General features: G+C 37.6%; 1 protein-coding gene and 1 pseudogene across 3 annotated transcripts in view; one reads left to right on the top strand and one right to left on the bottom strand.

Moving 5' to 3' along the window:
• Nucleotides 1-11,043, bottom strand: part of LOC125097255 (40S ribosomal protein SA-like) — a 100,409-nt pseudogene extending 89,366 nt beyond the window's left edge.
• A 171-nt stretch (nucleotides 11,044-11,214) lies between these two features.
• Nucleotides 11,215-26,623, top strand: part of WWP1 (WW domain containing E3 ubiquitin protein ligase 1) — a 113,692-nt gene continuing 98,283 nt past the window's right edge. For all 3 annotated transcript variants that reach the window (XM_047725803.1, XM_047725804.1, XM_047725802.1), the window contains exon 1: nucleotides 11,215-11,444. The gene's annotated coding sequence lies outside the window, so the exon portion shown is untranslated. The remainder of the gene's footprint in view (nucleotides 11,445-26,623) is intronic.

Raw genomic sequence — 26,623 nt, 5'->3', positions numbered from 1 at the left:
AGTTTGGGAAGATTACTAGATTTTGTGGGGTAGAGAGCTAGAGAGGAGAAAACAACATGAAGAAAAGATATTAAATCCTGCATGGTGACTTGAGACTGTTACTGAATATAATTAACACATGTATAAGGTGAAACTCTCCAAGGCCGGACAAAAAAATGGACCAGAGAGCTGTAAAGTGAATAATTCTCAAAGTTCACAAACAGCTTAGAGGCATTTGAGTGTGGCCAGCCAGATTCTATGAGCCTTTTTGAATACCCAGAGTACAGTCTACTCTACATCAGCTCACCAAAAAAAGCTTAAAAACAAGACTCAAAAGAACCTAGTTGATTATGAAGTAACTTATCTAGTATTTTAGCATTCTTAAAGAACAAACAAAGCAGCACTCAACAAAGCACACACTGACAAGGTCCATCAGGCAGCAAAAAATTACTAGACATGCAAAGAAGCACAAATATGTTTCTCACACTAGAAGAATAATCTGTCATAGAAAAAAAAAACCTATGAAATAATATAAATGATGGAATTAGCAGAAAAGAATGATAAAAGAGTTATTATAAACATGTACAAGAATTTAAAGGAAAAATAAATATAACGAAGATAGGGAAGATATTTTTTAAAATACCAAATGTACTTTCTAGGGTTGAAAAATATAATATCTGAAATAGGAAGTATACTAGATGGTCTTAACAGTAGATTAGGTACTACAAAAGAAAAGTTAAACTCAAGACAGAGCAATAGAAACCACCCAAACTGAAGTGCAAAAAGAAAAAAAAAGTCTCTAAAAATGAACAAATTAAAATATCAACAACAAAAGCAGAGCCTCAGTGACCTATGGGGAAGGGGGGGGGGACTAAGCAGTAATGATGTAATACATATTTAATTACAATATATTCAATTGGAGTCCCAGAAGGGAGATCAACAGGAAGTAGGAAAACAGCATTTGAAAAAATAACAGCCAAAACTTCTAAATACGATAAAACATAAAAACCCACAAATCCAAGAAGCCCAATGAATCTCATGGAGGATAAATCACATAAAGGTATTGCTCATAAAGGTATTTCACATAAAGGATTGCTCAACACCACTGATAAAAAAAAATTTTTAAGGAAACAATAACAACAAAAAAGCAGCAGAAATCCTCCAACAACAACAAAAAGGTGTACTACTACAGAGAAACAAAAATGTTAAATTATTTCAGAACTTTCATCAGAAACTGCAAGCCGGAAGACAAAGTACAACATCTTTAAAAAACTGAAGGAAAAAAAAATAATCAAAGTAGAATTCTTTACCTAGCAAAAAAATTCCTTAAAAAATGAAAGTGAAATAAAACTTTTTTTGGACAAATAAAATCTGAGATAATTATTATCAGTAGAACTTTACTACCAGAAATATAAAAGGAAGACCTTCAGGCTAAAGGAAATTGAATCAACTTGTAATCCAGACCCACACAAAGAAATTAATATTGTTCAGGGGTGCCTGGGTGGCTCTGTCAGTTAAGCGGCTGCCTTTGGCTCAGGTCATGATCCCGGGGTCCTGGAATCAAACCCCGCATTGGCCTCCCCGCTCAGTGGGGAGCCTGCTTCTCTCTCTTCCTCTGCTTGCTGCTCTGCCTGCTTGTGCTCTCTCTCCATCTCTCTAATAAATAAATAAAATCTTAAAAAAAAAACTTGAAAAAAAAACTTTTAGAAATGAATATCATTGGAAAAATATATATGTGCATAAATATAAAATTTTTTATTTAAAAAAGTGATTCTTTTAAAGTAAAAATGCTAGTAATGTACTATAGAGGATACAACGTGTGGTACTTCAACTTAGAACAACAACGGCACTGAGAAAAAGAAGGGAAAAGTTGAAGTACACTGCCATAAAGTTCTTACATTAAATATGAAGTGGTATAATAGTATTCAGAGTTAGACTGTGTAAGTTAAAGATGCATTCTATAAGTCCTAAAACAAACAATTAAAAACTACTAAGAGCTATAGGTAATAAGTCAGTAATGAAGATACAATGGAATATTAGAAAATACTCATCTAGGGGCACCTGGGTGGGGCAGTCGGTTAAGCGTTTGACTTTTGGTTTCAGCTGGGATCGTGGTCTCATGGTCATGGAATCAAGCTCCACGTGGAATCCCAAGGGACTCCTGGGGCTCTGTGCTTGTTACAGAGTCTGCCTGGGATTCTCTCTCCCTCCCCATGTGCTCCTTCCACTCTTGTCTCTCTCTTTAAAATGAATAAATAAATCTTTTAGAAAAATTCATCTAATCCATTGCAATGCAGAAAAAAAAAAGAAAAAGAAACAAGAAGAGATGGTATAAAAATAAAAGAAGTTTTAAAAGACATAAATGTAAAGCTGATTGTATCAATAATCATTACATTTAAATGGTCTGAACACTTCAATTAAAAGGCAGAGATTGTCCTGATTGGATAAAAAAATCAAGTTTCAACCAATGCTGTCTACAACAAAACTACTTTGAAATATAAAGATATAGATACATTAAAGGTAAAATATGAAAAAAGATATTACTCAAACACTAATCATAAGAAACCTGAAGTGGATAAATCAAAATTATTATTAATTCAAAACAAATAATACTAACAGATTATGAAGGAAATTTTGTAATGATAAAGAAGAAAAAATAATCCTAAATATATATACATCTAATAACAGACCTTTAAAACACATGAATAACTAATAGAACACAAAGGCAAAAATGGTGTTTCCACAATTACAGTGAGAGATTTCAATATTCCTCTTAATAATTGATAATAGCAAGTAGATGAAATTCACGAAAGCTTTAGAAAGCTTGAAAAATATTATCATTCAACTTGACCTAATAACCATGTATAGAACAATTTTCATTCTCCCCAACAACAGCAGAAAAATATACTATTCATGTGCAAATGAAAAATTCACTGAGAAGCTGAGGGATAAAACAAGTATCAATAATTTTAAAAGACAAAAATAATAGAGCATGTTCTCTGACCATAATAGAATTAAATTAGAAAATAATGATAAAAAGATATCTGGTAAGTTCCCAAATATTTGAAAATTATGCAACATACCTCCTAATACTTCATGGGTCAAAGAAGGAATCACATAAAATATAGGAAAATATTTAGGACAAACAAAAATAAAATATATCAAAATTTGGGGGATTAAGCTAAAACAGTGTACAGAAGGAAATTTATGCTCTACATGCTAATGCTAGAAAAGAATTAAGGTCCCATGGTGCCTGGTTGGCTTAGTCAGAAGAGCATGCAACACTTGATCTCAGGGTCATGAGTTTGAACCTCATGTTAGGGGTAGAGATTACTAAAAAAATAAATAAAAACTTTAAAAAGCGGGGGGAGGGGCACCTGGGTGGCTCAGTGGGTTAAAGCCTCTGCCTTAGGCTCAGGTCAGGATCCCAGGGTGCTGGGATCAAGCCCTGCATCGGGCTCTCTGCTCAGCAGGGACACTGCTTCCTCCTCTCTCTCTCTACCTGCTTGTGATCTCTGTCTGTCAAATAAATAAATAAAATCTTAAAAAAAAAAAAAAAAAGGTAAGTTCCCAGGACAAACGTACACTTTAAAAGAAAGAGCAAATAAACCCCAAATAAGTCTAAATATGGCAATAAAAAAGATGAAAGCTAAAACAAATGAAACAGAAAATGGACAAATTAATGAAACCAAAGCTTTGTTTTAAAGAGATCAGTCAAACCGAAAGACCTTTATCTAAATTGGTAAAGTAAAAAAGAAGACACAAAATACCAATATTAGGAATAAAAGATAAGACACTGCTATATTCCTACAAATATGAAAGAATAATACAGTAATATTATGAAAAATTTTAGGTCAACAAGCTGACAACTTAAATGAAATAGAAAAATATCTTGAAAGACACAAAATACCAAGACCAGTACAAGAAGATATGAAAATTTGAATTGTATTTTATCTACAAACAAATTAAATTCATAATTAAAACTCTCACGGAAAGAAAACTCCTGCCCCAGATAGCTTCACCGGTAAAATCTCTCGAACACTTAAGAAATAAATAATAAAGGGGCGCCTGGGTGGCTCAGTGGGTTAAGCCGCTGCCTTCGGCTCAGGTCATGATCTCAGGGTCCTGGGATCGAGCCCCGCATCGGGCTCTCTGCTCAGCAGGGAGCCTGCTTCCTCCTCTCTCTCTGCCTGCCTCTCTGCCTGCTTGTGATCTCTCTCTGTCAAATAAATAAATAAAATCTTAAAAAAAAAAAAAGAAAGAAATAATAAAAATCTTACACAATTTCTTTCAAAATTAGATAAGGAGTCTACATTCCCAAGCTTATTTTATTAGGCCAGCCTTACCCTGATAACAAACCTAGACAAAGACATAACAAAAAAAACTACACTAATATGTTTAATGAACTTAGATTGCTTAAAATCTTTTAAAGTTTAGCAAATAAAACCTAGCAACAAATAAAATGTCTAATACACCATGGTCAAGGTAGTTTATTTCAAGAATGTAAGGTTGTTTTAACATTTGAAAAATCAATCAACTTAACCCATCATATCAAGATGGGTTCATACCAGGATGAATCCATCAATAGTTCATCTCAACAGATGCTCCCTCCTAAAGCATATGATAAAACTTAACACTCATTCATCATAAGAACTCTCAGCAAACAGGCAAAGAAAGGAACTTCCTCAACCTGGTAAGGGCATATATAAATAAATAAATAAATATCTATGGATAACATAATACTTACTGGTAAAACACTGAATGGTTTTCTTAAAGTCAGGGCAAAGGCAAGGATGTCCTTTCTCACTATTTCTGTTCAGCACCCTGCTGGATGTGCTAGTCAGTGCAATAAAAGCAAGAAAAGGAAATAAAAGCATACAGAATGGGGGCACCTGGGTGGCTCAGTGGGCTAAAGCCTAGGGCTTCAGCTCAGGTCATGATCCCAGCGTCCTGGGATCAAGTCCCACATCCGGCTCCTTGCTCAGCAGGGAGCCTGCTTCTCCCTCTGCCTCTGACTACCACTCTGCCTGTGCTCACTCACTCTGACAAATAAATAAATAAAATCTTTAAAAAAATATAACAGTTATAACAGCATCAAAAGCATGAAATACGTAAGGATAAGTGTATGCAATACCAATACTATAAAAAATACAAAATATTGCTAAGAGAATTTAGAAGCCATCTAAATAAACTGAGATCTATGTCTGGGGATTGGAAGACTAACTATTGTTAAGAGGTCAATTCTTCCTAAATTAATCTACATATTCACAATCCCAAGCAAACCCCTCAAGGTATGTTTAAAAAAAATTAATGAGTTAACTAACAATCATACAGAAATGCAAAGAATCTGGAAGAGTCAAAATTATTGTGAGAAAAAAGAACAAACTTGGACTATTTATACTTCCTGACTTTCAAGACATTCTAAAAATTACAGTTAATCAATATAGTGTGATACTTGCGGAGACAGACATATAGTTAAATGAAATGGAGTAGAGTCCTGAAATAGACATTGAATTTTTACTAAATTTGGCAAAGTTGTTCAATGAGGAAAGAATTATCTTTTCAATAAATGGTGTTAAAACTGTGTGTCTATTTGGAAAAGAATTAATATTGACTCTTACCTCACACCATATGCAACAATTGATCTTAAATGTATTATAGACTCAAAGATAAAAGCTCAAAGTATAAAATTCAAGAAGAAAGATTAAAAAATCTTCATTATCCTGGAGTGGGTAAAATTTCTTAAATATGTCATAGAAAACATAAACCACAAAACAAACAACTGATAAATTAAAAACTTCTATTCTTTAAAAGACATTGTTAACAAATGAAAATGCAAGTTTATCTGTTTCTGTGTAAAAAATTCTTCAAAAAATAGTGGCTGAAAACAGAAATAAACTATTATCTCTCACGGTGTTTGTGGATCAAGAGTCTGTGACTTGTGTGGCTGGCCATTTCGGGCTTAGAGTGTCACATGAGATTGCAGTTGTGACATGAGAAGGCAAGTTGCTCTTAGCTGTTTATCAACAGGCCTTAGTTCCTCTCTGCATGGGTCTTTCAAAATACTGGCTTTCTCTAGATCAAGCACTCCAGGAGGGCAAGATTGATGCTGCAATCTCTTTTATGACCTAGCCTCAGAAGTTACATATCATCATCCCAAGGAGGGGAGGGGGCTCTACAAGAGTATTGATACCAGGGCCAGGATCAATGAAGTTCATCTTGGATAGGCATATAGTTTATATGTGTTTGTATATGTAGTTAGACCACCATAGTAAGACACAATCTGGGAGAAAAGATTTTACACATACATACCTCATGAAGGATTGGTATATAGAATTATACGTAGAATAAACAAAAACAATTTGAAATGGGGAAATGATTTGAACAGACACTTCACAAGAGAAAATATACAAATGACCCATAAGTAAATGAAAAGATGCTAAACATCATTAGTTATCAGGGAAATACAAGAGAAAACACAATGACACAATGACCAATACACATCCACTGATGGCTAAGATCAGAAAGGACTAACATTACCAAGTGTTAGAGAGGAAATGGAACAACTAGAACATACATTGCTGGTAAGAATGTAAAATGGTACAACCACTTTGGAAAGCAGGTTGGCAATTTCTTATAAGGCTAAATATGTACTTCCCATGACCCAGCAATTCTACTCCTAGGCATTATTATTTTTTTTTAAAGATTTTATTTATTTATTTGACAGAGAGAGATCACAAGTAGACAGAGAGGCAGGCAGAGAGAGAGAGAGGGAAGCAGGCTCCCCGCTGAGCAGAGAGCCCGATGCGGGCCTCGATCCCAGGACCCTGAGATCATGACCTGAGCCGAAGGCAGCGGCTTAACCCACTGAGCCACCCAGGCACCCACCTAGGCATTATTTACCCAAGAAAAAGAAAACGTATGTCAACACAAAGACTTTTAACCACATGGTCATGGAATCTTTAGTCATAATAACCAAAAAATAGGAAACAAACAAAATGTCCATGAATAGAACAAACATTTTAAAAATTTGGCAAATCCATACAATAGAATAGTAGTAAACAGTAAAGAAGGAACATTGCTACACACAACAATATGAACAAATCTCTAAAATATGCCCAACTAAAGAAGCAAGACACAGAAAAGTACATAGTAAATTATTTCATTTATACTAAATTCTTGAAAAAGTAAAATTATTATCCAGTGGCAGAAAGCAGAAAGCCTAGGACTGGGGATAAAACAAGGTAAAGCAGCACCCAAATGAACAAAGGATATGAAACAAACCCACCTCTTTCGTAAGTACATGTGAGAAAGGGAAATTTTAAGGTTCAGGGAAAACAAGTTAGTGTGAGGTTTCTCACCTTTGGCACTATATTGCCATTTGAGTCTGATAATTCTTCATTGCTGCAGGGGTGTGTGGGGTGTGTGTGTGTGTGTGTGTGTGTGTGTGTACTGTCTTATGCACTGAAAGAAATGTAGCACTCTCTGGTTTCTACCCACAAGATGGCAATGGAAATCTCTGCCCCTACCTCCCCATCAGTTGTGACAATCAAAAATATCTTATAATATTACCAAATGTCCCCTGGCATGCAAAATTGTCCCCAGTTGAAAACCACTGGGTTAGTGTGTTTGTTATCTATTGCTGTGTAACAAATTATCCCCCAAATTTGGTGGATCAAAACAATAAACATTTATTATCTGACAGTTACTATGGGGAAGATATTTGCGAGTGACTTAGTTGGGGGATCTGGTTCAACTTTTCTAATGGGGTTGAAATCAAAATGTCTGCATCATCTAAATGCCTGACTGGGGCTGGAGAAACTGCTTCCAAGATCACTCAATCACATGGAGATTGGCAGGAGGCTCAGATCCTTGCTGTTATTTGGCAGGATATTCTGTTCCTTGCCCTGTGGGCATCTGATAAAGTTACCTGACGTGTCCTCACGACATGGTAACTGCCTTCCCCAGAACAAGTGATTCGAGAGAGAGTAGGGAGGAGCCACAATACCTTTTTAAGATCTTCTCTTGGAAGTGACAGTCTGTCACTTCTGCTATATTGTACACATTTGAAGCAAGTCACTAAGTACAACTTACATTCACTTGGGAGGGAATTAGTCTCTACTTTTTAAAAGAGGGAATATGAATAAATATGTAGACATATTTTAGAATATGTGGAGAAGGATTCTTTAACAAACAAGCTGGGGAAGATCACAGACTACTTAGAGAAAATAAAAAATAGATCATCATTCCAAATGAATCTGAAAGGATTAAATTGTTTAATGAAAAAGGTGAAATCACCAAATAAATAGAAAAAAAATAAAGACAGATAATGATATGATCTCAGGATGAGAAAGGACTTGTGAAGCATAAAATAACAGAAGACAACAAAATGGAAAAGGCCAATCATTTCATCTGGGATTAATATATTATTATTATCAATTATTATCAATATATTATTGGACTAACAATGGACTAACAGTAGATACCATATTTGTACATATCAAAATATACCATGATGACCTGGGCACAGTAAAGGACAATCATATACTCTCAAACAGTGCTGTAGGAAAATTGATAATAACAATATAACAACAGTAATTTATTATGTGTCACGTAATTCTAGATATTTTATTTGTAGCAATTCATTTGCTTTTTGCTTCAACATCATGTGGTAGCATTATACCAATTTTCTGGTTGAGGCACTGTCAGATTAAGGAATTTGGCCAAATCTCATAGTTTGTAGGTGGCAGAACTGACTTATCTAATTGTTAGTAGGTTCAGTACCTCAGGCTTACTTTACTTTTAGGGTCCATGAAAATTTTTATATTTCTTTTAAAATCAGAAGGGAATGGCTGAAGAAAATGTTTTCATGTATAATATTAATATATTTGTTTTTATATCAGTGCAGTTATAAATATAATTTTTAATATTATTTTATGGAGGAAGAGGCTCACAAAAGTAAAGGAATCTGGGACCCATGAAAGTCTGAATGTGGCCTTCCTGAGTGGCAGAGCTGCATTTTGATACCAGGCAATGTGATAACAAAGCCTATGTTCTTTCTGGAAGGCAGCTTGCCAATATGTTTCGAAAGGGCTAAAATTGTTCACACCTCTAATTACTTTAAAGGATTTAAACTCAAGATAACATGTAGGGACACAATGATTTAATAAAAAGATACTTATTTATAACAGTATTCATTTGAAACCAAAGAAATATTTAAAAATGAAAAGCTGGCTCAACAATGACCGTCAGTTTAGGGGCCTAGGTGGCTATTAGGAGCTTCTGAATGGAACTGAACTGCGGGGAAACTGAGGACTCAGGGGACCTGAAAGTGAGCCGGAAGTGGAAGGAGGCCTGTAGGCATTTTGGAGATGGCGTGCAGATCTCTGCGGGGTATGCGTGTGTTCTATGTGAGAGTGGGCATGTTCTTGAATTCATTTTTAAAGGAAGGGGGCAAACAAAACAGTGAGGAGAGGGTTAGAGGAAACAGTATTCATTAAAACAGATCAGTGAACACAATCAGGGAACTCTGAAAAAAGTTCTGAAAGATGGAGGGACTGAGCATGCAAGAGTAAGGTGGCCTTGAAGATCATGTTAACCCTTCTCTTGAAAGTTCTGAAGAACCAGTGAAAGATTTTAAGCAGTGAAGTGACATACTCAGATGTGCACTTTAGAATAATCATATTGGACATGATATGCATTGAACCCTGGTCTGAATTGAGTGTAGAAACTGATGGAACAGAGAGTAAGAGAACTTACATTCACTCAAGAGTTATTTATTCAGGGGCACCTGGGTGGCTCAGGTTAAGCATCTGCCTTTGGCTCAGGTCATGATTCTAGAGTCCAGGGATGGAGCCCAGCATCCAGCTCCCTGCTGGGTGGGCAGTGTACTTCTGCCTATGCGTCCTTCCACTCCCTGTCCCCACTTCCACCCTCTCCACCCTCTATCCCTGCATCTCCACCAGCTCCACGCCCCCAGCATCCCCTCCCCCAGCTGCTGCTCATGCTTTTTCTCTCCCTCATGGTCACTCTTCCTCTCAAATAAATAAATAAAATCTTTTTAAAAAGTTATTTATTTAATCTTACAATTGTTCATGGGGTGTTGATGCTGTTCTTTGTATGCAATTCTTTCAAGAGCTTAGTTAGGATGGAGAAAGAATTAGAAAGGTTCTAAAGTCAAGGAAAAATTTAAGACAGAAAAGAATTAAAACATGATTGTGCTGAGGGGGCACAGGAGGTAGTGGACAGTAAAGAGGTTCGCTTTGGAGAGGAGCAGGGACACCCAGTCTTCGAGAGAGAAGGAAAACTAGTAAGCTTGGGTGTAGATGTAGGTAATTTGTGGGGCTTGGGTGAGGCAGTTGGGCTAAAATTGTAGAAAGCTGTGCTTGATGGCGTTTATCATTTCTGAAGTAGAAGACCAGGTCATCTGGTGAGTAATGTGGTCACCACTGATTTCTACCTGCAGTGTGGCCTTTCTTCTAAAAGCAACACACAGAACCAAAAATACTTCTAGAGACTAGTTGACTCATTTGTATAAATGAGGATAATAGACCCTTTTTAATGGTATTGCCATGTGACTTGGTTGCACTGACACATGTACTTGTTTAGTATTAGTTTTAGCATTGTACTCATATAGGAGTAGAGGGAGTGAACGTTTTGATAACTAATAGAAATAAAATGGAAGTCTTCTGGCCTGGCCATCTGTTAAATGCAGTATTTACTCTTGCAGTGGGTACTAAGTCAGATACTCAGATTAAGGACTATTTATTCACAGCCCAATTTTGCTGTAAAGCATTCAAGAAAAGAACGCCAGTGCCCGAGGACTTTACTCGCGATCCGGTCATTCACGGGTTCTGCTCCGAACCAGAAAGTTAAGTCAGCAGCACCCACCTCCGGCTTAGAAATGCCTCTTCCCAAATCTCTGCCGCCGCCCCGCCCCTTCCACAGGTTTTTGGCCCCGCCCCCCTCTCCCATTGGCTGGCCCTCCACCTCTCCTCGACCGCTCCGAAGACCCGGAGGAGCGGAGTTTTCTAAAAGCATCATCGGGGCGCCCTCGCTGCGCATGCTCGCGGGAAGCCGGATTCTGGGTCCGGAGTTGGTTTTAGGCAGCCGCGGCAGAGCGCGCGGTGCGGGGCCGGTGGGGAGGCGCGCGCTTGCGGCGCGGCGCCGTCGACGGGAGCACGCGGCGCGCTGCTGAGGAGGGAGGTGTGGGGTCGGCTGGGGGTGGCGCGTGGCCGGGGTGGGGGTGGGGGGAGGGTCGGGTGTCGCCGAGCGCAGCAAGCGGGTTCCAAGTGGCTGCAGGCGGCCTGGGCTGCCGGGGCCGACGCCTGGGTGGCTGCTGCCGCCGCCGCCGCGCCTGCTGCGAGATGGCGATCTTGGGCGCGGAAGGGTGAGGGCGCCCGCCGCTGGAGGAGGCGCCGCTGCTGTGGTCGCCCGACCGCCGGGAGCCGACAGCTTTGCGCCGGGTAAGGACGCCGCGGGGCCGGGCGGGGGGCCGCGGGGCGCGGGTGGGGTGGGGGCGCCGGCCCAGAGCCTTAGCGGCGGTGCCGGTAGCCCGGCACGGTCCGCCCCGGGGCGGGACCCTCTGAGGGTCGGGGACGGTCTGCGCCGCCCTGGCTGCCTTCTCCAGCCCAGGGGCCGGAGTTTTCTGGGGTGGGGTCACGGGTCTTGCCCCGAGTTGGCCCTGACACAGGCCCGAGCTAATGATACTGGAGCGAAGTGTTTCCGTGACTCTGCAGCCGCGGTTCTCAAGCTTCCTTAGCCTTGTCTTAGCGTTCCGTCTACCTTCTCTTCCTCTCCCTAACGCCTCTCCAAAAAACAGCACTGTATGGACTTACTGCCCGTGCCCTGACTTTCACCGCAATTTCGCCGTCCCAAACCAAAGACTCCCAGCCTTAGAACGTATTTTTTCTGACGTGTTTTTGTCACTCCTGCTTCTTCACTGACTCTGCAGTCACCCCCCCCCCCCCCCCGCCACAACCCCCACCTCCACCTTTGTGACCTGGTAGGTCCCAGTGACCTTGCAGTTTTTACTAGTCTTTATCTCATCTGTGACTTGGACCTTCTTTCATCTTTAAAAAAAAAAAAATGTTTTGATTTTGTAGTTTGCCCATTGTTTTTACAGCCTTTAAATGGTCAGTCCTTTCTTTACTCCATCGTTTGGAGTTGAGCGTCCTATGCTCCTGTAATTACATGAAACCTTCCTTACCAAAGACGAGTATCTATTATTTTGACATCCTTACTCTTCCAGGTTAAAATATTTTCCAGGGGCTTGATGTGGCTTTCTTTTTCTGCTTGGTAAGTTTTTATCTTTTTGTGTAGGCTTATGTGCAAAAAGATTTGAGTTTCTGTTTTAAAAAGCTACTGTTAATAGTGGGAAAGAATAATGTACAAAGTTAGCTTTTTGCCCCCTTTGTGTTTACCTGAAGTGGCTGGTGTACACTGTATGCGGGTTTGTGCAAGAATTCAACCATATGTATAAATCCACTTTACCTGTCTCAGTAAGGCTGTGTGTACTATACAAGCAAAATGTGCCTTTTGAAAAAATAAAGGCATTCTTTTATTCATGTGATTTGTTTTTGACCATAAAGCAGATAACTAGCTGTGACTGCAAATTAATCACTTTTCATAAATAGTATTTTTTTTTAAGCTGAAAACTTAGTAGCCCAGTGTTGGGAGCTACTCAAATTGAGAAGTGTAAAGTATGTAGACTAGTTATTTGGTATGTAGCTTATTAAGGTTTTCAAATAGTTCTTCCCTTAAAATGCAAAACTGTTTATAAAACATCCAATACCAGGACTTAAAAAGCAGTAAATAAGGGTTATGTTTTTTTGGAAGCCTGGGATGATAGAGGTTGTTGCAAAGAAATTCTCTGCCTTCAGAGAGATTGTAATCTTTGCTGTTTACCCCCACGAAGGCTGAAATTTCTTTTACTTCCTTTCACAATTATTAAGCATCTACTGCATGACTGTGTGAGGTATTTGGGGGAATATTAAGGATTATAGCAGTTTCTGCCTTCCCAGAATAGTTAGGCAGGTAGGACTATACACAAATGGCTTATTTATCTTTTAATACATAGTTAAGTTTCATATAGAGTTCAAATTCAGAAGGGGTAGAGCTCCCATCTTACTTGGCAAGGGGAGGTAAGAAGGGATTCATAGAGCTGGCTTACGAAACCTTTGTTTTGAAGGATGACTATGACTTTCTATAAACTGAGAAAGGTAATGCAAGCAAAGATAAGGGACTAAGAGATTAGAGCGTACAGTTTATACATTTGGGGAGAGGCAAGTATTATATTCGGATGGAACAAAAAGTATTTGTACTAACAAAGGATGATAAAACTTGAAGGAGAAGTTTGAACCAGTTTATGATTGCTTTTAATGCCAGGCTAATGATCTTGGATTTAGTAGGTGTTAGGGGTTTTACAGATGATTTTTGAGTTGTGACTTATTAAACTTTTGTTTTCAGAGGATTAATTTGGCAGCAATGTGTGGTGTGAATTGAAGTAGAGATCTAGAGGCAGAAAGATTTTTTTAAAGATTTTTTTTTTTAATTTATTTGACACACAGAGATCACAAGTAGGCAGAGAGGCAGGCAGAGAGAGAGGAGGAAGCGGGCTCCCCACTGAGCAGAGAGCCTGATGTGGGGCTCAATCCCAGGACCCCTGGATCATGACCTGAGCTAAAGACAGAGGCTTTAACCCACTGAGCCACCCATGCGCCCCCAGAAAGACTTCTTGATTGCTGTTGTCGAAAGTAATGAGGGTCGGAACTATGGCTATAATACTAGGAATAGAAAGGAGGAAGGAAATTGAATGGAGAGAATTTGATGATGAGAGAGAAAATGAAGAAAGTAAAAATAACTGAGATTCTGATTCAGGTTGGGAAAAGAATGGTACCATTTTGGGGCTCCTGAGTGGCTCAGTGGGTTAAAGCCTCTGCCTTCAGCTCAGGTCATGATCCCGGGGTCCTGGGATCGAGCCCCACATCGGTCTCGCTGCTCAGTGGGGAGCCTGCTTCCCTTCCTCTCTCTCCACCTGCCTCTACTTGTGATCTCTGCCTGTCAAATAAAGTCTTTAAAAAAAAAACCCCCAAAAAACTGGGGTTTAAAAAAAAAGAATGGTACCATTTTGAGCAATATCAGTGGAAGCTTTATCTTCGGCACATCAGTGTTACTTTACAGTAGTAGTTCTTAGCCTTTTGGTGTTACTAATCCTTGGTGAAACTAAAAAAAATCTGGCCTGGAAAATTTCCATATGCACCTGTGCTTTCTGGATATAATTTTAGGAAAGTCCATGAATCCTCTTGAAGCTCGCTTATGAACCCGTGAGTCAGTGGGTTGGGCTAAGACCAGGTCTCAGAATTACTGGAGGCTTTTTAAAAAAATAGAATCTTCAGATTCTTCCATTTGCTGATGACCCCTACTGTAGAGACATACCTTATATACACTTAGATACAGTATCTCTTTACATTTGTGCTGTGGTGTACAGTTTACAAAGAATTTTGACTATGGTACATTATTTGCTATTATAGAACAAACTAGACCAAGAAGTTAAATGATTTGCCCTAAGTATTTCAGTTAGCAAGTGGGTAAAGTGGAATTAAGAGCTAATTGACAATGATTGTTTTCTTTTTTATAAGAAGGTATATGATTTACCATCTGTTACATATAGTTATTGACTTTAAGTGACCTCATCAGTAAGACTGAATGATCCTGGGGGTTCCTTTTAGTTTTTCACATTTTGTGATTCCTGGGTCTTTGATTTTCATTGGACTTTCTGTACCCTTCTTGTTTTCCATATGCAGGAGAGCTGATGAGAGGAGACATGAATTGGGTGTATGGAGAGCATATAGCAATAACTATATTTATTTCCTTTGTATTTATTTATATTTCCTTTGTATCTTAGTTTGGGTTTGGGGGAAGGGGGAAAAGTGAAATAAGAAACCTTAAACATTTTTATCTTTATTGTATTTTCTGTATTCAAGTATGCCTTACTTAAGAGTAATCCTTTGACTTCATTCATGAAGACTTATCAAATAAAAATGGAAACTTCATAAAAGAAATGAAGTACAGGGTCCTAGTCACTGCATTTCTTCATTGGATTAAGGAGCTTACTCTCCCCAGTATGGTTAAAGCATAATTTGATTAGTAAATAATCGACTTTCTCCACCTATAAGATTATCTTCCTAGTAGGGAACTTGAGCAAGTTATTACTTAGTATCTTTTATAGCTCTAAAAACTTTGATTCCATAATTATTAGAAAGAATGGGGTCTTTTTACTCTTTCTATAAAAATGTGATGTAATAACAAGTAGTGGAAAACCAATAAATTGGCCTGTATAGTAGTATTGAAGGAACTAGTTGGTAATACTTAATGGTAGAAAAATGTTTAGCAAAAAAAGCACATACACAGATGATTTTTCTACTCGTGCTGACATTAAGAATATCATATCTTATATTTGTATGGCATTTGACATTTTTCCATAATGGCTGTATAGACTTTATCATCTGATTCTCATGATAGCTGAGTAGTAGGTATGTCAGGAGATAATCATTGCTTTTTAGATGAATGCACTGATGCTCAAAGAAGTTGGAAAAAATTTCCAAGTATATGACTAGTAAGTGGCTAAAATTAGAACTAAAACTAAAACCCATATTTTTGTTCCTAGGTCAGGAATTTTTTTTTTTTTTTTGCTAACACTCATCTACAATGGGAATTTAACTGAAGGTGATACATGAGGAGTGTGTTAAAATGTTAACCTCATTACAGTGGCTGTTGGTGGATAATTTTGAAATTTTAAGTATTTATCACAAATTAGTTATCCTCCCATCAAGAAAAGAGCGAAGTTGATTTCTTATCTGAAAAAGTACATGGGTAAAATGTAGGTTTTAATTTCTTTCTGAAAACCTGCTTATAAAAGCCTACTCAATGGAAATTGGTATTTTTGGAACATTTAATCAGGATGTGATTTCCAAAAGTTTGTATCATGGTATTTCATGATTTTTACTATTACATAAAGAGCTTTATCATTGAAAAAATGATTTGCCATTAGAAAACTCTTAGTATACACTTCATATACACATGATTAAACAACTTCTGGAACATATTATGTAAAACCATATGTCAGATAACTCCTAAGTTATAAGAAGGACTAACATTTGTCTTGACATTCCTTAAACCTATTGTTTGTTTGTAACACCGCCTGCTGTGCCTGTTACATGCCAGGTATTGTGCTGGGTGCTGGGGTCCAGTGCTGAGAGGACAAACATGAAGCCTGTCCTTTTGAAACTCAGAGTTTGGTATGGTCACTAACATTTAAAAAGGCATAAGACTTTTATCTTCTGAGTTTGTATGAATGTTTGGAGTTATAATTAAATAAATCTCTCCTTTTCTATGAGTTTTGAACAAATTATGCAAAAACACAAGGACCAGGTAAACATTGTTTTGGTCATTTATTGCTGTGTAACAACCTAAAAGTAAGTGACTTAAAACAACTGTCTTATTTGCTTATAGTTTTGCTCTCCTAGGCTGGACTGATTTGAGCAGTTTGGGTTTTGCTGGTGGTCACTCTAAAGGCTGCTTTCAGCTATAGTTCAGCTGGGAGCTGGTCTTCTCTCTTTTTTTCTCTTACTCCATATTTCTTATAGTTTTAGGGCCCTGCCTCCTAAGTGGCCTTTCCAGCAGTGTTGCTGGCCTTGCATAGTGGCTTAGGACTCAACAGGGCAAAAAAAAGCAACCAGGCCTTCTTTGGGCACAGCATCATTTTCGCCACATTCTGTTGGTGAAAGCAGTTCACAGGTCCATCCCAGATTCAAGAGAAAAGGACTAGAGAAGTATGAGAATCTGGATTAACCCAAACAGCTGTATTACACCAAAAATGGGGCACCTAGAAAACTTTATGAAGCTGAGATTTTAAGCTGCCTAATACTTTTGGTACTTTGAGCCTAGGCTTGTCAGAGGGAAAGTGGAGTCTGAAATTCAAATAATAGCATATTTGGCTTATTACATAGTTGGAATTAGCTGGCACTGTCACGTTGGGTAGAAAAGAAAATTTTGGACCTCTGGGTTTAACTTTATATGCTACCATAATGGGGCAGGATTGACTTGCTCTGCTTGAGGGCATTGGGGTCTAAAAAAGTGCAGGACGAAGACCTCAGGCTGCTCTGTAGCAGTGATTTATCCAAGTCTCACAGATTGAATGAGACAAATACTTAGTCAGCACTCTGTGCAGAGTGGGCTATGGGTGGGCAGAGGCCCATACCCCTTGTCCTTATGATTATGTGACACTTAGGGTAGCAGAGCTCCTTGGCCAGTCACTCTGGCCTTGACAACCCTTGAGCAACCTAGTGCCTCACAAATACTATTTTCTGTTTGCAGTGTCTTGGAAAAAGATTAGAATGAGCCACTCTTCCTTGGAGAGGAGTCATAGTGGAAAGAATACTCTTTCCTTGTGGAGAATGGGATGTAACTTCTCTGTCCTTAGGGAAATGTAAGGCATAAGATAATGCTCATCCTTACCAGGAACAGGTAGATTCATTGATTGCTTAGCTGGGTTTCTCTCACTTTATCCTCATCACTTGAAGTTTATCTTAGTCTCAGTAGTGGGTCCCCCCCCCCAAGTTATCTACTGTGTAATGTTATGGCTAACTGGAATGAAGAAAATGAATGTTACATTATTACTACATTATAGCTTCTGAGTGGAATAATAGATCAATGTATTTCATTTAGGTAGATTTGAAGCATTTCATATATAACTGAGCAATGAACCCCTGCATTCTAGTACAAATGTCTTTGCAAATTTCTGGAAATAATATGTTGGCTGTTGTGGGGAGGAGTTTGGTAATTGGATGTACTGAGGAACATGATTTATATAAATAGGAAAGGCTGGGGCACAAGGAAGGGGACAGATAGAATTACCTTAAGGTGTTTCTTTATGACTCTTCCCTGCCCAGAGTTACATGGTAGTTACAGGGTAGTTTAAAAATGTACTAGCATTAACAGAATTGTAGGTGTGATAGCTTCTTTTTTATTTAACTAAGTTCTTTTGATAGCTGTCTAGTAAACCCATAATTATGATTAAATAGAATGGGTAGAAACAAACTGTTGATTCCTGACTTGAAGTAGGATCCTCTGGCCCTATATTAGCCCCTGCTTGCCAAGTTGTGCTTAGTGTTGAGAACTAGTTAAATGAATGTGTTCTGTATAAATCAGGACATACTTTACCATAGAAGTAATAAACTAGATCGCTGTACTCTAAAAGTTCTAGAACTAAAGGCATCCTGGCATGTGTTAAGCGCTGTAGCTTTAAAGTCAGGCAGAGCTTGTCCATGCTGCTTAACACAGTGTTACTTCAGTTTCTTCTGTAAAATGTAGAGAATATTTTTCTGAATTTTTATAAGGATTAATTGAAATAATGTTTGTAAAGCAGGAAGGCTGGTCCCTGGGATGTAAGCAGCTCTTAAATCATTCTTACAGATTTTCATTATTATTAATAAGTTAAAACTCAAACAAGTAATCCACTTTTTCTGTGAGCCACTCATTTCAATCAGAGATAGTTGTAGCTTAGCTTTGGCATTGTCAGAACTGCATATCTAACTTCACCTCTTAATCTAAAAAATAGGTGCTAAAATGTTAGGAATCAATCTGGGAAGGATACTGACTCAACTGTGGCTGGTAGTCTGTCAGCTAGTAATGGTTTGGCTGTGCATTTTGGGAACTAGAATTTGTTAACACCATCATTAAATGAATTACAGTATAGAACAGTTTGTCAGTGTGCAGTCTCTGCATCACAGTCATTTGGGATATTTGTTAAAAAGCAAGATGCCTGAATATTTGAGAACTGGTATAGTCCTTGATAGTGTAGTTCAGGAGTCTTCATTTTTAACAAATACCTCAGATGATTTTATACATATTAGCTTGAGAACTGCTGTTGGAAACCAAATCAGTAATTTGGGGTTCTAGTGTTCTCCCAGTCCATTTTTTGAGCTACAGTGTTCTGTAAACACACATGTATAGTGTAAACAAAGGGAGCTTAACATCTAAACCTTTCAAATGTTTAAAGAGGCTTAAGATAATTGCCAAGGACTTGATCCAAACAAACTATAGAAACCTGATACAGGGTGATTATATAAGGAGTAGGCAGAAGTAATCCTGCAAGAGGCATCCATCAGGCTTCCTTGTTCAAGAAAATTTCCCCATGCTTCTACAAAAGGAAATACTCTTTTGAGTAAAGATATTCTTCTAAAAAAAAAGTCTACTGAAACAGTTAAATTAGATACTGTGATTATCAAATAATCTGATTGCTTTTTCACTTAGCTAAAAAATCTACTCAAAACAGATTCTGATTAAATTAAAGTGCATCTACTTTAGAATTTGGTCTTTGGGGTAGAAAGTAGGTTGGCTGGGGGCCATAATCTGTCTCTTGTGGGGAAAAAGCCATTGCTTAGTTTAAGGGCTTTGACTTATGAAAAATATTGTGAGAAAAAATTTAAATTTTAAATTTTAAATTGATCAACCAGGAAAAAAAGTTGATGCTTATTTTCTCTAACTTTTGCTTAGAGCAGTGATGGTGACAGCCTGGGTCTATGTCACTTAAGCCTTTCTCAGTCCCGTGACCATATCTGAGAGTGAAACAGCAGATCTTTATGTTTGAGCTATTCCTGGAAAAACTTGACCTATGTTTATATCAATCATATTTGTATTGTGTTTAGTATATTGTGGTAAAAATGGTAAAACAAACAAACAAAAAAAACATGCCAGATCCATGATTCTTTCTAAATTTGACTGGAGAGGATTAGTTGGCATTTGAGGAGCATATTGCTTTTGTGTTTGTTTTCACTGACTTTGTGGCTAGTGCTGTGGGGAGGAAAAACAGCAATAAACTAATCTCTCTTTGTCCTATGAGCTGTGAAATAAGGTGTCAGTGTTTAGGTTTGAATACCCAGGATGGAAAGTGCACATTATACTCAGGAATTTCATTGTTCTAAGTTAAAAGTTTTGGTAATTGTAACTTAAACTTTCTTTGTGATTTAATTTTCCTCTAAAATGTTGGCTTTTTAATTGCTTTAGGCCTTAAAGTGAGACGTACTTAGATTTGAGTTTTCACATTCTTTTTTTTTTTTTTTTTAAAGATTTTATTTATTTATTTGACAGAGAGCGAGAGAGAGATCACAAGTAGACAGAGAGACAGGCAGAGAGAGATGGGAAGCAGGCTCCCCCCTGAGAGCCCCATGCGGGACTCGATCCCAGAACCCTGAGATCATGACCGGAGCCAAAGGCAGAGGAGTAACCCACTGAGCCACCCAGGCGTCCCAGAGAGTTTTCAACATTCTTTATTGGCTAAGTGATCTTGGTCAGATTAACCTTGGATTAAACCCTGGTTTAATAATATGTAAACTAGGTATTCATATGTAAAGTAGTAGTACTAATACCTAATTGATAGATTTATTGTGTGACTTAAACCTAGCACTTAGAATTAAATGACTCTTCACTGGGATGTGTTCACAATACTTTGTTGATGTCAAATGGGTTTCAGAATTTATTTTATTTTTTAATTTAGAAAGGTAAAGCACTCCATATGTTATGTTGGGTAGAACCCCAGTGAACTCTCTGGCAGCACTCTGTATTGTCTTTGGCAGATGTTCAAGTGTGGAGAAATAAGGCAATAAAAAGCTACACATCAGTCAGATTTTGCTGTTAAATGGTCTAGGTCAGTTTAGTTTTTGCCACCAAATGAGTTATGAAGTAACTTTATGTTTTTATAGCTTTCTGGGTTTTGGATTTGTGGATAGATGACTGGTCTTGTATTTTTACCGCATTTTAAACTTGAGAAGAATTACATTATTCTAGCAATAAAGTTTTAGCTGTTCAGTTGATTTTCTTATTTTGGACAGTTCTGGGTATTTTGGATTCTGATACTTTTCTCTTAAGAGTGGGGATATGTTGTGAAAGTTTGTATTTAACAGTCTGCTTAACTTCTTAGGAAGAATATTTGTGAGTAGTAAACTAACATTGTGTATCAGTTACTTGTAGCTTTAAAAACCGGAAATTGTGTGTATTTATAACAAAACATTTAGCAGTACTGTGTTCTCAAGTGTTATTTTGATCTGATCCTTACTGCAGGTATGGGGAGGGGTTGCTACATAGCATTTTGCAGCATGGCCATGTGACTGAAATGCCTTTCTTAACTACTGTCTTTCTTAATCTGCTCTCCTCTACAATTGTAGGATGGTAGAAAAATACTGGAGTTCTTCTGCTTCAGAGTATTGAGAGTGTGGCTAGAATGGTGGTGGTGATGGGATGGTGTTAGGAAATGAATACCCATTGCACACCTTCTATATTCCAGATTTTAGAAACAGTTCTAGTTTCCTAGAGTTAATATTAACACTTCATTTCCCCTTCTCAAAATTCATTTCTGTATCCTCATTTTACAGAAAAGAAAACTGAGACTCAGGTTAATTATAAACAAATCGTAGAGTTGAAGTTTGGACCTAGGTCTGTCTGACCCTAAAAGATGTTCTCTGTATTACATTACTCCAAGATGCGCTCTTCTCACACTAGGAATTTGGAATTGAAGAATTTGCAAATTTCCATGGCTAGTTAAGTGCTAGTAAATTAGAATCTTTCATGTATTAAAAAAACAATCAGGAAATATTTTGGCATGAACTTAATTTTGCGTCCTAATATCCTAGTGAGCAATGCCGGGCAGAACAACACTAGCCTCATCAGCTGGCCTGGGTTTGGCCTGACATTGAGAAGCTTTGGGTCCCTGAGTAAGTCTCTTACTTGCCTCTCAACTTCAACTCTAAACTTTCGTGAGATGTAGTAAATACTGTGTATTTGAAGAATACCAAATGTTAAAAAATTACTGGATTCAAAGGAAACAAGTCTGGAAAGCAAGTATTAATGCTATTAAAATGCCATACTTTGAAACAAACAACCAATTATTTATGGAAATGTTTGTGTCATTTTGAAATATGAGATTGTACATAATATAATTACATTAAGTTTGCTCCTTGCAAAAGTAAGAATGTTATGTACCTTGGATGTTTTTCCCAGAATTTATGAATCATGATCCCAACAGCTTACCTCTTTAATTGTTAGCGTGTTTATGTTTTATACATTATCTTTTTTAAGATTACTTGTTCTTTGTCAATTTTTAGGAAAAGCATTTTTTTTTTTTAAAGATTTTATTTATTTATTTGTCAGAGAGAGCGAGGGAGAGAGAGCGAGCACAGGCAGACAGAATGGCAGGCAGAGGCAGAGGGAGAAGCAGGTTCCCCGACGAGCAAGGAGCCCGATGCGGGACTCGATCCCAGGACGCTGGGATCATGACCTGAGCCGAAGGCAGCTGCTTAATCAACTGAGCCACCCAGGCGTCCCAGGAAAAGCATTTTTTTTTTTTTTTTTTTTTAAAGATCTATCTATTTGACAGAGAGAGATCACAAGTAGGCAGAGAGGCAGGCAGAGAGAGAGAGGGAAGCAGACTCCCTGCTGAGCAGAGAGCCCGATGCGGGGCTCGATCCCAGGACCCTGAGATCATGACCTGAGCCGAAGGCAGCGGCTTAACCCACTGAGCCACCCAGGCGCCCCAGGAAAAGCATTTTTAATGACTAACTTAAAAACCCCACAAACCACCCTATTACGAAGTTGTTTAATCTTGAAGTGATTAACATGAGAGAATAGTACTGTCAGATTGCTACAGTGAAATGCTCAGTTCAAGGCATAGGTTTAGCTTAGCATTTTGTTTTTTATATTCTGTTTTATAGTAAAAAGATCATTCATTGGCTTTGGGCCCAGGAGATCTGGGTTCAAAATCCTTTCACTGGTTTTATGGCCCTCAGCAATTTACTTAAATTCTTAAAACCTGATTTTCTTCATTTCTCAGTAGGGATAATTGACTCTGACGGGTAATTGAAAATATTAGAGATGGGTTTTTTGGTAAAAATTTTGATAAATATTTTATTTTGATAAATTATAAATATATTATTTTGATAAATAATAGGAGTCAGATAGATGGTTATGGTATTCTTACTAGTTTTGGACTCAAAGACCTGATTCAGATTCCAGGTTTAAGACTGGCTATATTTCTGCCTCGCTGAGACACTCATGTCGTGCAGATGGCCCCAGGTAGTTATACTCTGTCATCTTAGACTTCTGCTTAGTAAGTGTTTACACAGCTCTTTTTATTACTGAACGTTGATTCTGTAAGCGTGGAACTTTACTTTTAAGATGCTCGGTGTTACTATCATTTTATTTTGTTAATTGAATAAAGCAGCACAGGAATGGGAGACGTGTTTTCTGCTGATATCCACTAAGACATGGGGAAAAAAATTATCAAATACAAAAATGTTGTGTTGGAATAGTTTTGGTATTTTGCTGTTGTAAACATAATATTGCATATTATGAGAAACAGAAATTATAACACATTTTAGAAAATCTGTCTCATTCTCATTACTGATAACATTTTGGTGTAATTTTCCTTTGTTGATGTAAATAAATATTAATGTCAATTCTTTTAAAACAGAAAAATAAGAATCATCTCCTGAAACTAAGAATAATTATGAAAAATAATTTTAGTCAATGCATAAGCAAAATGTGTTTCACTTTTTTATTATGACCTGAGGAGGAAGAGGATAGAGCAAGGAGAGAAGGAAGGATTGATGTGATAAAAGATACAGAAATAGTGCCAGAGTCCTGTGTTTTTGTTTTATTTTTAAGGACCATAACTCTTTAGCTTAATTAGAATAATTCCTGCTAAACTTCATGAATATTTTTGTCCTCATTATTGTTTTGTAGTAAACAAAGTACAAAGATTTTTTTATATTTCTTACTTCCAGTAGAGGAAAACTTTGTTAATTTCATTTTTGGGGAAGTTGGTATAATGCATTTAATTATATATTTTTTAAAGGTGCATTTTATGGAGCAATATCCCCATCTTGTGGCCTTCTAGAAAAGTAGCAACACTTTTAACACTTTTACAATCATAAGCTTTCTCTGATGTTGGCCAAGGCTTCAATCAAGTTTGTAATAGGCAGTTCTTACTATAAATGGGGTGGGGAGTAGAAAACAAATGATTTGTATACTTGGATTGTAACTTTGTTAAAAAAAAGGCTTTTGGAGGAAAATAATACTATTTTAAAAATGAAAACTGTGGGTTGGTATGGTGCAAAGATTATGGATGACTGTTACTCTTATGTTTTCATGAAATATGCAGTGTTTTTAGACAAGCATTTGTAAGCTGGAAAAATCTCAATATGTTTTGTGTTCTGTCATTTAATAGGATTACCAAACCCCAGAGAAATTTAGGTGGCCTGTCTCACTGTGCCATTTAGTGAGACTGTTGCCTTGAGCAGTGTTTTCTAAGCTGGGTTACTCTTAGAGGAATATTTTCTTTCTTTCTTTCTTTCTTTTTTTTTTTTTAAGATTTTATTTATTTATTTGACAGAGATCACAAGTAGGCAGAGAGGCAGGCAGAGAGAGAGGAAGGGAAGCAGGCTCCCTGTTGAGCAGAGAGCCTGATGCAGGGCTCCATCCCAGGACCCTGGGATCATCACCTGAAAAAGCAGAGTTGTTAAAGCAGAGGCTTTAACACACTGAGCCACCCAGGCGCCCCTAGAGGAATATTTTCAACATGAATTTTTACACTTTTTTTTTCACTTTGATGATAATATCAAAGGGGAAAAAATAATTCGAGAAGTTCAGTAGTTCACTTAAAAGTGTACCTAAAAACTAAATAAGGCTATTTCGTTTTAACCCTGAGGTTATTCAGTTGTTTTTGAGGTCCAGTTGATACTAATTAACTTCATTAGCAAGCAAGTATTAAACACTTCTGTGTTGCAGGCTTTTTGGTAGGCAGGGTAGATAGAATGGTAAAGATTTGTCCTGCACTCTTGAAATTTACAATCTAGAATGCAGTTGCAGTGAGAAAAATAAAGCTGTTTTGAGGAACACAAAAGGTAGAAAACAAGGATTTTGGATAAAAATAGCTGTAATTTTTTGAGTATTTACTGTGTGCCAGGCACCACGCAAAATGCTCTCAGTACTTTTCAGCGTCAGAAATTTATTTTGGAATTTTTGCAGTGATGGTGCATATACACACAAATAAGTGTTTGTGGAACCTCACAAACATCTCTGTGGAACAATAGGTTTCCTTGTATAGTACAAGTGGTTCAGCTCTTATGGGTCTGGTAGGCTTTTGTGGCTTGGTCTTGTTATCTTACCACCATTTATAAAATTTCTGTGGGAAAATTTGTACTGTGTTCCAAGCAGACATCTCCGTAGACTTTTAGGGTCTAATTGGTATATAATTTGGGCATTAGCATATGACTTCTGAATTATTTTGCATGTTTAGTTAGGGCTAGAAGTTTTCAAGTTTAAACCTGAAACTTGAGCTTTCTCTTGTTTTTATACATTTGGATGTTTAAGTAGTTAATAAATCAAATGGGTATTTTAGGTGACATTTATGCTTTATTTTTGTATTGGATATTTTTGTATTGTGCTGCTATTGTGGGCTGTGGCAATGAAATCACATTGGTAAGGTGGACGTGGACTTAGACAAGCCCAGAATTAGAGGGCAAAGATGGGATAGGGTATAGGTGGTTTATAAGGTCTTACAGGATTTTTCTTTATAGAATGTTAAAGTTTTGGTTTTATGCTATGTGGGTATTTTTTTTTTTTTAAGTCTAACCACCCTAACCAATTCTACAGGGTTAATTTTTTATTAATTGTGAATCTTCATTGAACATACGTTTATTGAGTGTTTAGTAAGGGTTGAGCACCAAGCTAGGGGCTGGAATTATAAAGATGAGTTGTAATAAAGAAATTTATTGTGTAATAAAGGAGATAAAGAAATAAACATGGTTACAGTGCTGTGAAACATGTAGCAGCTAACTAGTCAAAAATTGGAGAGATGACACTTGAGCTGAATCATGATTAGAAATTATGTAGATCAGGGTTGAGAGTACCCAAATGTTTCTGTGAGAATCACCTCAAACCACCAGCAGAGTTTCCCAGATGATTCTATCATGCAGCCAGGTTGGGGAAAACTGGTAGTAGATTAGAAATATGTGTCATTAATGAGTTTGGGGTAAAGAGTTTTTCTGGAGAATACCAATTACCTTATTTTCTATAGCTGAATTTTAATGAATGCAGGTGGCAGAAAGCATATGTATACATGATGCATTTAAATAACCAGGAGTAGTTTGATAGTAGCTAGAGTATGCCCCTTTCTTTCTCTTCCTGAACCTGTGCTCTAAATGGCTCCAATAATTAGTGTCATTGCTTCGATTTTATTTATTTATTTGTCAGAGAGACTGAGCACAAGCTCAAGCACAAGCAGGGGGAGTGTCAGGCAGAGGGAGTAGGAAGCTCCCCACTGAGCAAGGATCCTGACGCAGGACTAGTTCTAAATACGAACTATTAAAAATGAAATGGAAAAAAATTCGCATGTCTGGGATTGTCACTGCTACTCCCCTGGATCCAAGTCTCTGCTGTTTTTGTCTCGAATTCCTTATCTAGCCATATGCTGTTAAAACAGGTAATGGATTGTATTCTTAGTATCTCAAAGATTGCCTCCCTCAGTGAGGAAGCTGGTAGGTAAAACCTTCTTAACTTTCTTCTCAGACACTTGCAGAGATAATCTGCA

Source organism: Lutra lutra, chromosome 4 (assembly GCF_902655055.1).
Source record: "Lutra lutra chromosome 4, mLutLut1.2, whole genome shotgun sequence".
Classification (NCBI taxonomy): domain Eukaryota; kingdom Metazoa; phylum Chordata; class Mammalia; order Carnivora; family Mustelidae; genus Lutra; species Lutra lutra.
The sequence above is the reverse complement of the archived record's forward strand: the minus strand, read 5'-3'. Positions and strand labels throughout refer to the sequence as shown.